The sequence below is a fragment of the Triticum urartu genome, chromosome 3 (assembly GCF_003073215.2).
Source record: "Triticum urartu cultivar G1812 chromosome 3, Tu2.1, whole genome shotgun sequence".
Taxonomy (NCBI): Eukaryota; Viridiplantae; Streptophyta; class Magnoliopsida; order Poales; family Poaceae; genus Triticum; species Triticum urartu.
The window spans coordinates 8,144,927-8,157,349 of NC_053024.1; the positions used below are offsets into that span (position 1 = coordinate 8,144,927).

At 42.7% G+C, this 12,423-nt stretch overlaps 1 pseudogene; it reads left to right on the forward strand.

Annotated features, from left to right (window-relative positions):
- The first annotated feature begins 12,028 nt into the window (after nt 1–12,028).
- Nucleotides 12,029–12,167, forward strand: LOC125549679 (annotated as a pseudogene).
- Nucleotides 12,168–12,423: the final 256 nt, after the last annotated feature.

Genomic DNA, 12,423 nt, shown 5'->3' on the forward strand with positions numbered 1-12,423 from the left:
TGATTATATTTCCCTCCGCATCATTTCTGCATGGAAGGACGTCAAAGGTTTAGAATAAAGTTCAAGTTTATGTTTCAGAGCCTATTCTTTCGCTAGATGATAAATCCATTGGAGAATGCTCTGAGACGGTTCTCAAGTTTCCCCTTGAACGCAAGAAAAAGTACCCCAATTCCCATGGCTGTGAAATATGTCATGTGAACCCAACATCAACATTGTCAAGTCCCTTGTCGTCATCAACACCTGTCACATATGATTCCTCTCTGACTTCGTTTGAGTCAATGTGCCATCAACCTCGGTGAAGAAATGTTCGCCATGTCAACCTTCACAATATTAAGGTCGGCAAAGTCCGTGTCCAATTCCCCAAGAGTGTGGACAACCATCATCCAGACCGCCTTTTTTCATATCAGCAAGGGCGGTATAAGAATTCATACTACGGTGACTAGAAACCCTTCAACAGTTGTTGCCTTCATCGGGTTCATCTGGAAAAAGTATCTTAATCACGCCAAGTGCAGTGTTGTTGGCCTTGACTGTGAATACACTAGATATGTCCACAGCAAAGAGCGTAAGAAGCTTCCACTTGAGCAACAAGTTGCTCTCTCTACTCAAGAGCCACAACGTGCTGCTATCTTGCAGCTTTGTGAGGGCAAGCATTACCTAATTTACCAGCTATACCAGGCTCAGGCCAGGAGTTTTATCCCTCCACTTCTTCGCAGCTTCCTTGACAATGACACAGTTGAATTTGCAGGTGCCGCCATTGGCAATGACATCACAAAACTCAAGTTCTATAACTTGGGTATCAAAAAACCCGTCGATGTGCAGGGACTGGGTATCAAGGTCCATAATCAAAAAGTTGGCAACTTGGCTTCATTGGAGAAGCTAGCAAAAAAGGTTGCAAACATAAGTCTTAACAAGGACAAAAGCATCACTGTCAGTCAGTGGGAGAAGTCCAACCTGGACCATGACCAGATCAAGTATGCATGTATGGATGCCTATGCGAGCTTCGAGGTTTATAGGCAACATTCCAACATAACCGGTTATCTTAGAACCCACTAAAATGTTTGTTTTGGGGTGAAGTATGTAACTGGTTATCTTAGAGCATGTTGAAATGTTTCTTCCCAACTGAAGTATGTAAGAAAAGATTGTTGAGTCTTGATCAAGGAAAATATGTGCACGACCATTGTTTCTTTATATTATGGTTTTGCCTATTTTGCTAGGTGCATTTTTAATATGACGATGCAGGGAAGCAAATGTTCTTGTATCATAATCATTTTGTTCTTATAGAAGACAAGTGAATCTGAATAGAAATGACTTATATTTTGCATTAATGATCACAATATAAATGTTGCAACATTATGTGCACTTAATTTAAAGAAAATTGTGACACACAAAAATAATTCCAACAACTTAAGAGTTTAAACAGTGATGCAAAAAAAATCACCAAACATGCTCCAATACCGCACGAGTATAAAATTAGGAGTCTAACTATGATGCAAAAATAAACACAAATCATAAAAGCTTACTCCAATAAACTTACGAGTCTAAACTGTGATGCAAAAAAAATCACCAAACATACTCCAATACCGCACGAGTATAAACTTAGGAGTCTAACTATGATGCAAAAATAAACACAAATCATAAAAGCTTACTCCTATAAACTTACGAGTCTAAACTGTGATGCAAAAAAAAATCACCGAACATACTCCAATACCTCACGAGTATAAACTGTGGTATAAAAAAACAAATATTCTCCAAAAAACTTATGAGTCTAAACTATGTCATCTAAAAAAATAAAAATATATTACTCCAATAACTTACGAGTTTAAACTGTGGCATAAAAATCTATCACTCCAATAAATTTACGAGTCCAAACTGTGATAGAAAAAAAAAATATTACTCCATACCCTCATGAGTATAAATTGGGCACACAAAAAAAAATACTCCAATGACTTACGAGTATAAACTGTGATGCAAAAAAGATCATCTAAAATACTCCGTACCCTCACGAGTATAAACTGGGGCACAAAAAAATTACTCCAATGACTCATGAGTATAAACTGTGATGCAAAAGAAAAATCATCAAATGTACACCATACCCTCATGAGTATAAACTGTGATGCAAAAGAAAAATCATCAAATGTACACCATACCCTCATGAGTATAAACTCTAGGCACCAAAATGAAAAAAAAAACTTGAAGTAGCTCCATAGTTTACGAGCTGAAAACATAAATGACAATTTAAATTGGTTAGTGCAGCCGGAATAATGAGCTTTGCAAATGAACAAAAAATAGAATAGGCCAAATGCTCGAGCGCTCTGCCAACACATAATGTGAGCGTAAAACACTCCCAGGCTAGATGAGTATAAACTAGTAGCCTCATTTGATTAAGAGGAATAAATATAATACTCCCAGGCTATATGAGTATAAATTTTTAGCCTCATGAAAAAAAACCTAACACTCCAAGCTATATGAGAATAAACTATTAGTTTCATATATTCGGAAAATTAATGCTCTAAGCTATGAGCACAAATCATTTGCCTCATGAGGATAAACTGAAACCTCATACTGCTCCAATGCTATATGACCCTAAACTATAAGCGTCATGTGAAACATTTTTACGCACATACAAAATGCTCTAATGCTATATGATGCTAAACTCTAAGCATGTTTTAATAATGTTAAATTTGATCCAACCTTCATGAGTTTAAACTCCTAAGTGTTAAGCTGTGCGCTCCAAGAAAAGTTCCGAGCCTAAATTGAAATTAAAAAAAATCATTGTGTGGATAAAATTGCACAACCACTTAGCTGGCACACAATTGACTAAAAAATCACGAGCCCATATACTCACGAGCAGTGCTATAAACACAAGAAATAAATATGTATAATCAAGTTTCGAGCTCTGGGCCCGAGTCGAAAAAAATATATTCTCTTCGAACCCAGACCTCGAGGGGCATTTGTTGACATGGATTTTAACCAAGATAAAATAAAATACATAAACCATATAAAATATTAAAATATAAATACAAAACAGTAAAATTCTATTTTATCATTAAAAATGAATTAAAAATATAATCAACCGCTCAAATAAAGGACTGAAAAAATAGGCGTATGATACATTTTTTTGTATCGATAACGCACACATTAAACCGAAAATTATAAAATGTGATGAAACACATTAGATTTTGTCATGAAGAAAATATAGAGGACACAAGGCTCGCATGCATGCCGCCACCACTAGCAAAAAAAAATACAAACATAAAATTGTCACGAGGGATGCTAAGATCACCAAAATGTTGACTATGAAAATGTTCGACTTTGTTCCATCGACAAAATGAAATATTGAAACGGCGCATAAAAAATACATCACGCTAATGAAATATACGCGCGGTGTACTTGGTCAAATATTCAACTGATAATACATATGGCGCTTGATCATGAGTTGCATGCAAAAATAATTAACGTGCACACCCTGACCCTAGGCCTTAATGAGCCATTTAATACCTGATCATGCTTAGCCCATTAAAAGAAATACAGCCACGTTGCATGGCTGCAGGCTTATGCATGCATGCTCAATAGTGACAAGGCCCACTAATTGATTAAAATAATCAAGCCCATACGGTGATTGGAAATAAATGGGCTAATTAGGCCAATGGCCGGTTCAAAGCTCAGTCAACTTGTGATTAAGAAATAAAGAGATGAAAATAGAGCCAGATACTCCCACGATCGCATGAGCACTGCCCACGATCTGGCAACGTGGGCGTGCGTCCAACAGCGCTCCATCGCTATCTGCCCTATAAATAGTGTCATGCTGTATACAGGAAAGAGGAGGTTAGACTGCCCATTCCATCGCTGCTGCATAGGAAGACTGCTGTACGCGAACACTGCAGCACACAAATACTGCTGCAAATATTCCACACACACACGAAGAGGGGGAGGTTTGGAGTGGAGCAAGAAGGTGAGATTCATGGTTCTCTCGTAATCCCTTTGCTTCTCTTGTTGGTGATCTACCCCATGTTTTCTTAATTTCTGCTCTTGGTTTGGCCACAATGACATGAGCCAAGTAGTGTTTTCTCATATCATGGTTCATGATCTGGTCATATGGACACAGTTCATGAATTCATCCCCATGTTAACCAATCTTTGCTCTTGGCTTGGTCATATTGACATGAGTCAGGTAGCTTTCTGCTTGATATGATGGTTCTTGATTTGGTCATATTGACACAGATCTAGAACTTTTCTTCAAGTAGCATGATCCTTGCTTTTTCCTTCATATGATGGTTCTTGATTTGGTCATATTGACACGGATCTTGAATTTTTCTCCAAGTGACATGATTGTTGCTCTTGGCTTGGTCATATTGACACATCCCAAGTGGCCTTCATCCTCCACAAATTTGGCATTCTACTCTTGGCATGGTCATATTGACACATGTCAAGTAGTATTTTCACCATATTCGAGAGCTCACTCTTGGCATGGTCATGTTGACACATGTCAAGTAGTATTCTCACAAGTTTAATATCTTACTCTTGGCACGGTCATATTGACACATGTCAAGAGGCATTCTCACAAATTTGATAGTTTTTCTTGCCATGGTCATGTTGACACATGTCAAGAAATACAAGTTGCATGATGAGTTCCTCTGGTTTGGTCATATTGACACAAATCAAGGTATTTCTTCCCTTATGTAGAGTGAAGGCTTTGTTCTCAACAAAATCACGGCAAAGGTATGACTCGGGGAAAAACAACATAAAAAAATGAGGAACAAACTATATACTATAAGATGCATATAAAAAATATTGCAAAACAATAGGTGCTCGTCAAAAGACACCATACTTAGTCGCATGTTCGATGATCACATGTGCGCATGATATGCTAAAAAATTGAGTCATGTAGCAAAACTTAATTAACCTTGTTCATACCTGGGTGTATAGAAACTAATATTCTCACTTCATGATGATAAACAAAATGCCGCCCAAATCGTAAATGGTATTATATTAACCAAATGTCTCTAAAATAGACTAAATGGTTGCACTATATAAAAATGTGTTCGCCCCAAATAATGCTAGCTGTCATCGACAAATAACTAGATATTGGCGAATCTAGTGTATGCGCATGCAAAGTAAAATGGACATGTCCTACCTAGCTAATTCTAGGTTAATTGGCGTACATCCACCCAACTAAAATAAATTGTATGGTCCCTTCATATGGACATACATTAAAAAACACTAAAAGATGGCCAGAGTCATAATCTGAGTTTGATCGCACTCGAAATATTGTAGTACACTGCATATGCCACTAAAACAAATTAAATATCTTTTATTTGCTCCATATATGTGTATGCTCAAAAAGGTCGCATCTAGCCTATCTTCGCATAAGATGAAAGTTAGATCATGCATCCCCCATACGGCTTGCAAATATTAAGAAAACGTAGATGTCATCTACTCATAAAACAAAGAGTACTAGAACTGTTAGTACTAATGTATTTTGCATACACAGAACACGTGCGTGCATGATTTTATGCCCCATACGCATGCATCATGATGTTTGAATACTCATTTAACAAATTGGTTAACCATTAGGATGACTTTTTCATACAAAGTAAAGAAAATAAATCAAAGTCTATATATTGGTTAATCCACATGGAAAGGTAAGTGACGTCATTCAAGCATGCGCACATGTACTGCCAAATTCAGTACAAATCAAATGAAAGCAAATATAAATGAAAGTCATCGCATATGATAATATCAACAAAGTCCAAGGCTCCCCCGAGCATGCCGGCGTCGACGATTACGAGGAGGATTTTTCTTGTAGCATGTTGTAATAGGAATGTGTTGCAATCTTATGTAATAGATATGTTGGAATTCTTAATCAGGGGTTTTCTCTTCGGAGATGTAATTAACAGAATTTTTATGTAAATGTAAGAGTTCTGGAAATAAAGTACCTGCAATGTTTGATCTCCATTTTATTTACGCATTTAAATTATTCACTCTGTATCAATGACGTGGACGCGTGTTTTCACGCCCGTCATTTTCCCGTGATCAAAGATGGAGGAGGAGAAGAGGAAGCTGGACTATGAACGCCTTCAAGGCCTAGAATCAGCGCACGCGGACTTGGCAGTCAAATTCCAGCGGCAGCAGGAGCAGATCGACTCACTTAGCCAGCAAAGGGGGTCTCAGCAGCTGCAGCAGCTAGCGGATGATCCAGCATTGGATACCACCGCCCCATCCATGCCGAGAAGCAGCGTGGGTTCCGCCCCGTTTGACGCAATGCTGGATAGATACCCCGTGGATGACATCACGGAGAACACTAACTGCGAGCTACACTTCAAAATTAAGAACATATCCTTGAAGGTGGAGGACGGCGTTGCTTATACAAATTCCCCCGAATCAACCTTCCATTGCAACCCGATTTCAGTAGGCTATGATCGTGTCATGGTTGATGAGGTGGTGGACCAATATTCGGGGCTAGAGCTTGACATTCCTGGAGGTGACGGGGAGCACACACTCGGAGAGGCCAAACATCGTATCATCCTATGGAGAAAGGATTGCATCATCTTTCGAAGGCCACCGACACCGCGTCACCCAACTCCTCGTCGAAGTCCACCACCGATTCAGCAGACTCCCGCTCCTCCAAGTCCACCAACGCGTGAGGCCACTCCTCCTCCTCCAAGTCCGGCAAAGTGTCAGGCCACTCCTCCTCCAAGTCCGACACAGCGTCAGACGTCCACTCCTCCACCAAGTCCGGCACAACCTCAGGCCACTCCTCCTCCAAGTCCAGCACAGCTTCAGGCCACTCCTCCTCGTCCAACTCAGCCCCGTCAGCCGTCTCCGCCGCCTCAGCAATCGTAGAAGAGACACCCCGCAGCTATGGTGCGTAGCGGTACAAGTCGAGGTCATAGTATAGGAAGTACAGGCGGAGGCAAGCGATATAAATATGGTCCAAACCTCACTACTCCTCTTCCTGTGAGGGCTTACGACAGGACCGAGGAGCAAACCAATGCCATAATGCTAAGGGAGAAAGTGCCTATGGAAGTAGTTGACCACTTCATTTGTATGGCTCAACCACCAGCTCCTAAGCCTGTTGACACAGACTATGAGCGCCACATCAGGAAGTTACATCGACAACGTCTACAGAAGGAGGCGAGCTCGAGCTCGAGCAAACAACAAGCACCCGTTGAAAAATGCGGGAAAACCGTTGCCCAGCTGGGAGAACAGGCGGCGCAATTGATCCCCCCGCTTGTTGTGTCGCCAACAACACGTGACAGTACGCGCGCCCAATATTATTGTGGGCAAACAGTTTACATTCCCGAGGTGGACGATGTGGTAATAACCCAAGAGCATATAATGCAGGCTGAAGAACTCAAGATCACTGTTGGACAACTCCTCGAGATCGAGGACATGCCTGCGATTAGAGAGGAGGAAATAAAACGGAAATATGTCCGGGGCCAACCTTTGGTCGAGCCAGAAGATGTCAAGAAGCTCCCAACGAGAATGTATGAATTGCATCAATGGTACATGTACATTACCAAGAGATCCGATCGAGAGTCCCTCATGGTGCAAGTCAAGAAGGATCATTACTACCATCAGAAACCTGTGACCGTTGAGTATTCTGAACTGTTTCAGTTATACAATCAAGACGCACTCGACAAATCTATCGTCAGTTGCTATTGTCTGTAAGTGATTTCTTTCTGTAATTTTAGTCTCATGCTAGCTGTAGTGATCCTTTTGATCAATCATTACCTGTAATTATCCTCACTATATTCTTTTCTGTGGTATTATGCAGGATGAAGATGTATGAAATGAGAAAAGGTGGACGCTATGGCATTGTGTTCATTGACCCAAACACCGTTAATGAATACACATGGAAAGTAAACAAGCATCATGAAAAGCAGGTAGAGGACAGCATGCTAGAGTTCTTGAAGCGCCTCAAATACAATGAAGATATACTACTTCCTTACAACTTCCAGTGAGTCACACTTTCTTGTACTACAAATTCTCTGTTTTTGCCTACTAGCTAGCTACATGTGTTTGCTTACATATGCCCGCTTAATTAAGACATGCAAACGTGTGTGCATGCAGATTTCACTGGATCTTGTGTATCATTAAAGTTGACGCCGGAACAGTTGAAATACTGGACTCACTACTCAAAGCAAATAGTGACTACAACATCTTGTTTGGGATAGTCAACAGGTAATTTCAATCATTATTAACTATATATCTCGGCCTATTTAGTTCGTCATTTCATGATATGAACTATTTAATAACCCCTTTATTCATTTTCTTTGTCGGCGGGCAGGGCTTGGGCAAGATTCATCAGCGTCACGGAAGGCGAATGGAAACGACAGCTGAAATGGTTTCGACCCAAGGTAAGTAATTAAGTTGTACTAGCTAGCTAGCTAGCTGCCATCTCTTTAATTATCATGCTTAATTAATTATTATCTGATCAAATTAAATTCCATTCTCATAAAGGCCCTGAAGCAGGCGCAGGGGACTGATCTGTGTGCATTCTGCGTTTGCGAGAACATTCGCATGATGGCATCCGAAAGGAGCAGATCTCAAAACCAGGAATGGGTACGCTTGTCAGAACACTATTCACAATTTTTACACCATTATCGATATCTAGTCACACAACTAATACACATGCATATTGATCTCCTTCTTAACAGTTCACAGAGGTGCGGGACAAGCTCCTAGAAACGGAGCGCGTAGAAGCACTTCAAGAGGAAATAGCGGGATTTTTGCTCGACTAGGTCATAAATCCGAAGGGAGAATACTATTACCCGCTACCGCCCCCATCGACCAGGTCATGAACCACTTCCAATTGTCATCGTGTGCTCCGAAGGTACCAATTAGGCTAATGCCACTGGCTCCGAAGGCAACATGCATATGTAGGAGAAATTGTATATAGCTATACATGTGTGTATGTGTGAATTAATATGGTGGTTTGTGAGACATTGATGATATATATATAATTGGTTCTACTAGAAATTCTATATATATATATATATATGCATAACGTGTACAATGTGTAGTATCGTAAAATACCAGCAAACGAAAAAGAATTAAAATGGAAAACACAAAATTAAATGAAAAAGAAATCATAAAACCAAAAACCCCCCAAACATTTTAGTACCGGTTGGTGTAACCAACCGGTACTAAAGGCCTCCGGGCCCCGGAGCTGGCTCGTGCCACGTGGTTGCCCTTTAGCACCGGTTCGTACTGAACCGGTACTAAAGGGGGGGCCTTTAGTGCCCACACTTTAGTGCCGGTTATGCAATCGGTACTAAAGGGCCTTACGAACTGGTGCTATTGCCCGGTTCTGCACTAGTGAAGGAATAAAATCATATCCCAAAGGGATAAGATCAAGATCCCTAAAAAGGGGGGATAACAATCGGTGGGGAAAGGAAATGATGGGATTTCTTCCCCCCACCTTTGTCAACGCCCCAATGGACTTGGAGGGCAAGAAACCAGCCCCCTCCATCCCTATATATAGTGGGGAGGCACATGGGAGCCGAACCCATCCCAAGGCGCAGCCCCTCCCCTCCCCAACACCTCTCCTCCTCCGTTAAGAGCTTGGCGAAGCCCTGCCGGAGTACTGCTGCTCCACCACCACCACGCCGTCGTGCTGCTGTTGGAGCTTTCTTCCTCAACCTCTCCCTCCTCCTTGCTGGATCAAGGCGCGGGAGACGTCCTCGCTCCGTACGTATGTTGAACGCGGAGGTGCCGTCCGTTCGGCGCTAGGATCATCGGTGATTTGGATCACGACGAGTACGACTCCATCAACCCCGTTCTCTTGAACGCTTCCGCTCGCGATCTACAAGGGTATGTAGATGCACTCCTCTCCCTCTCGTTGCTAGAAGACTCCATAGATTGATCTTGATGACACGTAGGAAAATTTTAAAAATTCTGCTACGTTCCCCAACAAAATAGTCGTACTCGACCCTATCGTAGGTTTTCATCATATCCAGCTTGAATGCACAGTGACGATGTTTCAAAGACTTGTTGCGCTTCATAAAATGTAGGCACTCATACGCAACAATGATATTATCCGTGATCAAACGTCCAGAGACAAAGGCTGACTGTTCTACTGATATGATATCTAGAAGCACCATCTTCAGACGATTGGCGACAACCTTTGAAGCAATCTTGTACAACACGTTACATAAGCTAATGGGGCAAAATTATGAGAGCAATGTTGGATTTTTTACCTTTTGGGATCAACACCAAAAAAAAGTTTGATTAATACCTTCAGCACTCTCTTGCCCCTCTACTATTTTGAGAACAGCCGTTGTCACCTCAGCTCCAGATACCCCCAATGTTTCTGAAAAAAGTGGGCAGGAAACCGTCCGGCCCCAGCGCCTTCATCGGATACATTTGATATAATGCAGTTTTGACTTCCGCCTCTGTATATGTTGCGTCAGGGAGGGCTTGCATGTCGCGTATAATTTTTCTAGGGACCGCATCCAAAATCTCATGCATATTACTCCCTCCGTTCCTAAATACTTGTCTTTTTAGGCATTTCAACAAATGACTACATACGAAGCAAAATGAGTGAATCTACACTCTAAAATATGTCTACATACATCCGTATGTAGTAGTCATTTGAAATGTCTAGAAAGACAAGTATTTAGGAACGGAGGGAGTAGAACAGCCCTCCGAGGTAAAAAGATTTTTATAGTACTCACTTGTCATCTCCTGAAGCTCGGTCACATCCTCTCTGATTTGACCGTCAGGCCTAGTCAGGGCCTTGATTCTTTTCTTCCTTCTCCGCACTGATGATCTCATCTGAAAATATTTAGTATTTTTATGTAATATTTCTTCTCTTTGGTACAACTCAACAAGGCGATTAGTAACCTTGATCTCTAGCCGGCTTGGCCCAGTCCGGCCTTGTATGTTTTTCAATGCCTCAAACTGTCTTTTCCATTGTTTTATCTCACCCTTCACACTTCCAAATGTGTACCGATCCCAGTTGTGCAGATTTTCGCCTAGCGCTTTGAGCTTCACTTGGACCTCATTCACAGACAACGCCGCTGGCTTACTCCCCCATTCTGATTGTACAAAAGAATCAAGCTCCGGGTGATGTTCCCACATCATCTCATACCTGAAACGGCTTGATAGGCCCTCATCCGCATCTGAAGAAAGTTTTAAGACAATAGGTCCATGGTCAAAACAAGCTGTCGATAGGTTCTCAAGCTCCGCTCCAGGAAAAACAGAATTCCAATTTGCATCCGCCACTGCACGATCAAGGCGGACTCGATAAAAGATCCACCAGAAACCCTCTGATCAAAAGTCCAACTGTTAAAAGTATAGGACCGTAGTTGTAACGTGACATTGTAACGTGATTGTATTTGTTGAGGCGCAGGTTGTTGGCTAGGATAATCTCTATCTCATGTATAGCTTGGAGTAGAGGGCAAGTTAACAACCAACTAACCACCTGCGCCTTATCATGTAATTGCTTTGCCTATATTAACACAAAGGCGTCCCTACCAGAGGCAACACGCTTAACCCTAGCTTTTACATGGTCATCAGAGCCCTTCTCGAGATCATCCATGGCGACACCTTCAAACTCCTTCCCATCCTCTCCGTTTGTTCACGCCGTCTCCGAGAAGCTCAGCAAGAACAACCAAGCCCTATGGCGGGCGACGGTCCTGTCGGCGATCAGGGGTGCTCGCATGGAGCAGTACCTCGACATCGATCACCCGGTGCCACCCATGCACCTTGAAGAAGCCACATCCGATGGCAAAAGCAAGACAAAGAAGCCCAACCCGGAGTTCCAGACCTGGTACGCTCAAGATCAGCAAGTCTTTTCTTACCTTCTGACAACTTTGCCCCGTGAGATGGCCGTCCAGGTCGCTACCTGTCACACATCGGCGGAGCTCTGGAACACGATTGCAGAGATGCTTGCGTCTCACACTCGTGCCTAGACTGTCAACGTGCGCATCACCCTCGCCAACCTGCAGAAGGGGAACTCCTCCATCACCGACTACGTCGGGAAAGTCAAGTCTCTGTGTGATGAACTCATCGCAGCAGGGAAGAAGATCGACGATGATGACATCATCTCTCACATCCTTGCTGGCCTGGACGAGGAGTTTGATCCGGTGGTCTCTGCTATGTGCTCCAGAGTGGAGCCGATCACCGTGCCCGAGCTGTTCTCTCAGCTCATCAGCTTCGAGACGAGGATGAAGCTTCGCGGCGGAGTGTCACAATCCTCTGCTAACGCCGCCACCAGAGGTCGCGGGCGCGGTGGTGACCGTGGCCGTGGCCGTGGTGGAAACGGCAACAATGGTGGTGACCGTGGTCGCCCCCACATCAAGCCTGGCGGCCGCGGTGGACGAGGAGGAGGCCACTACAACAACAACGGTGGCGGGGGCAACTACAACAACAATGCCCCTGCACCGAGGATCCAGTGCCAGATCTGTGGCAAACTGGG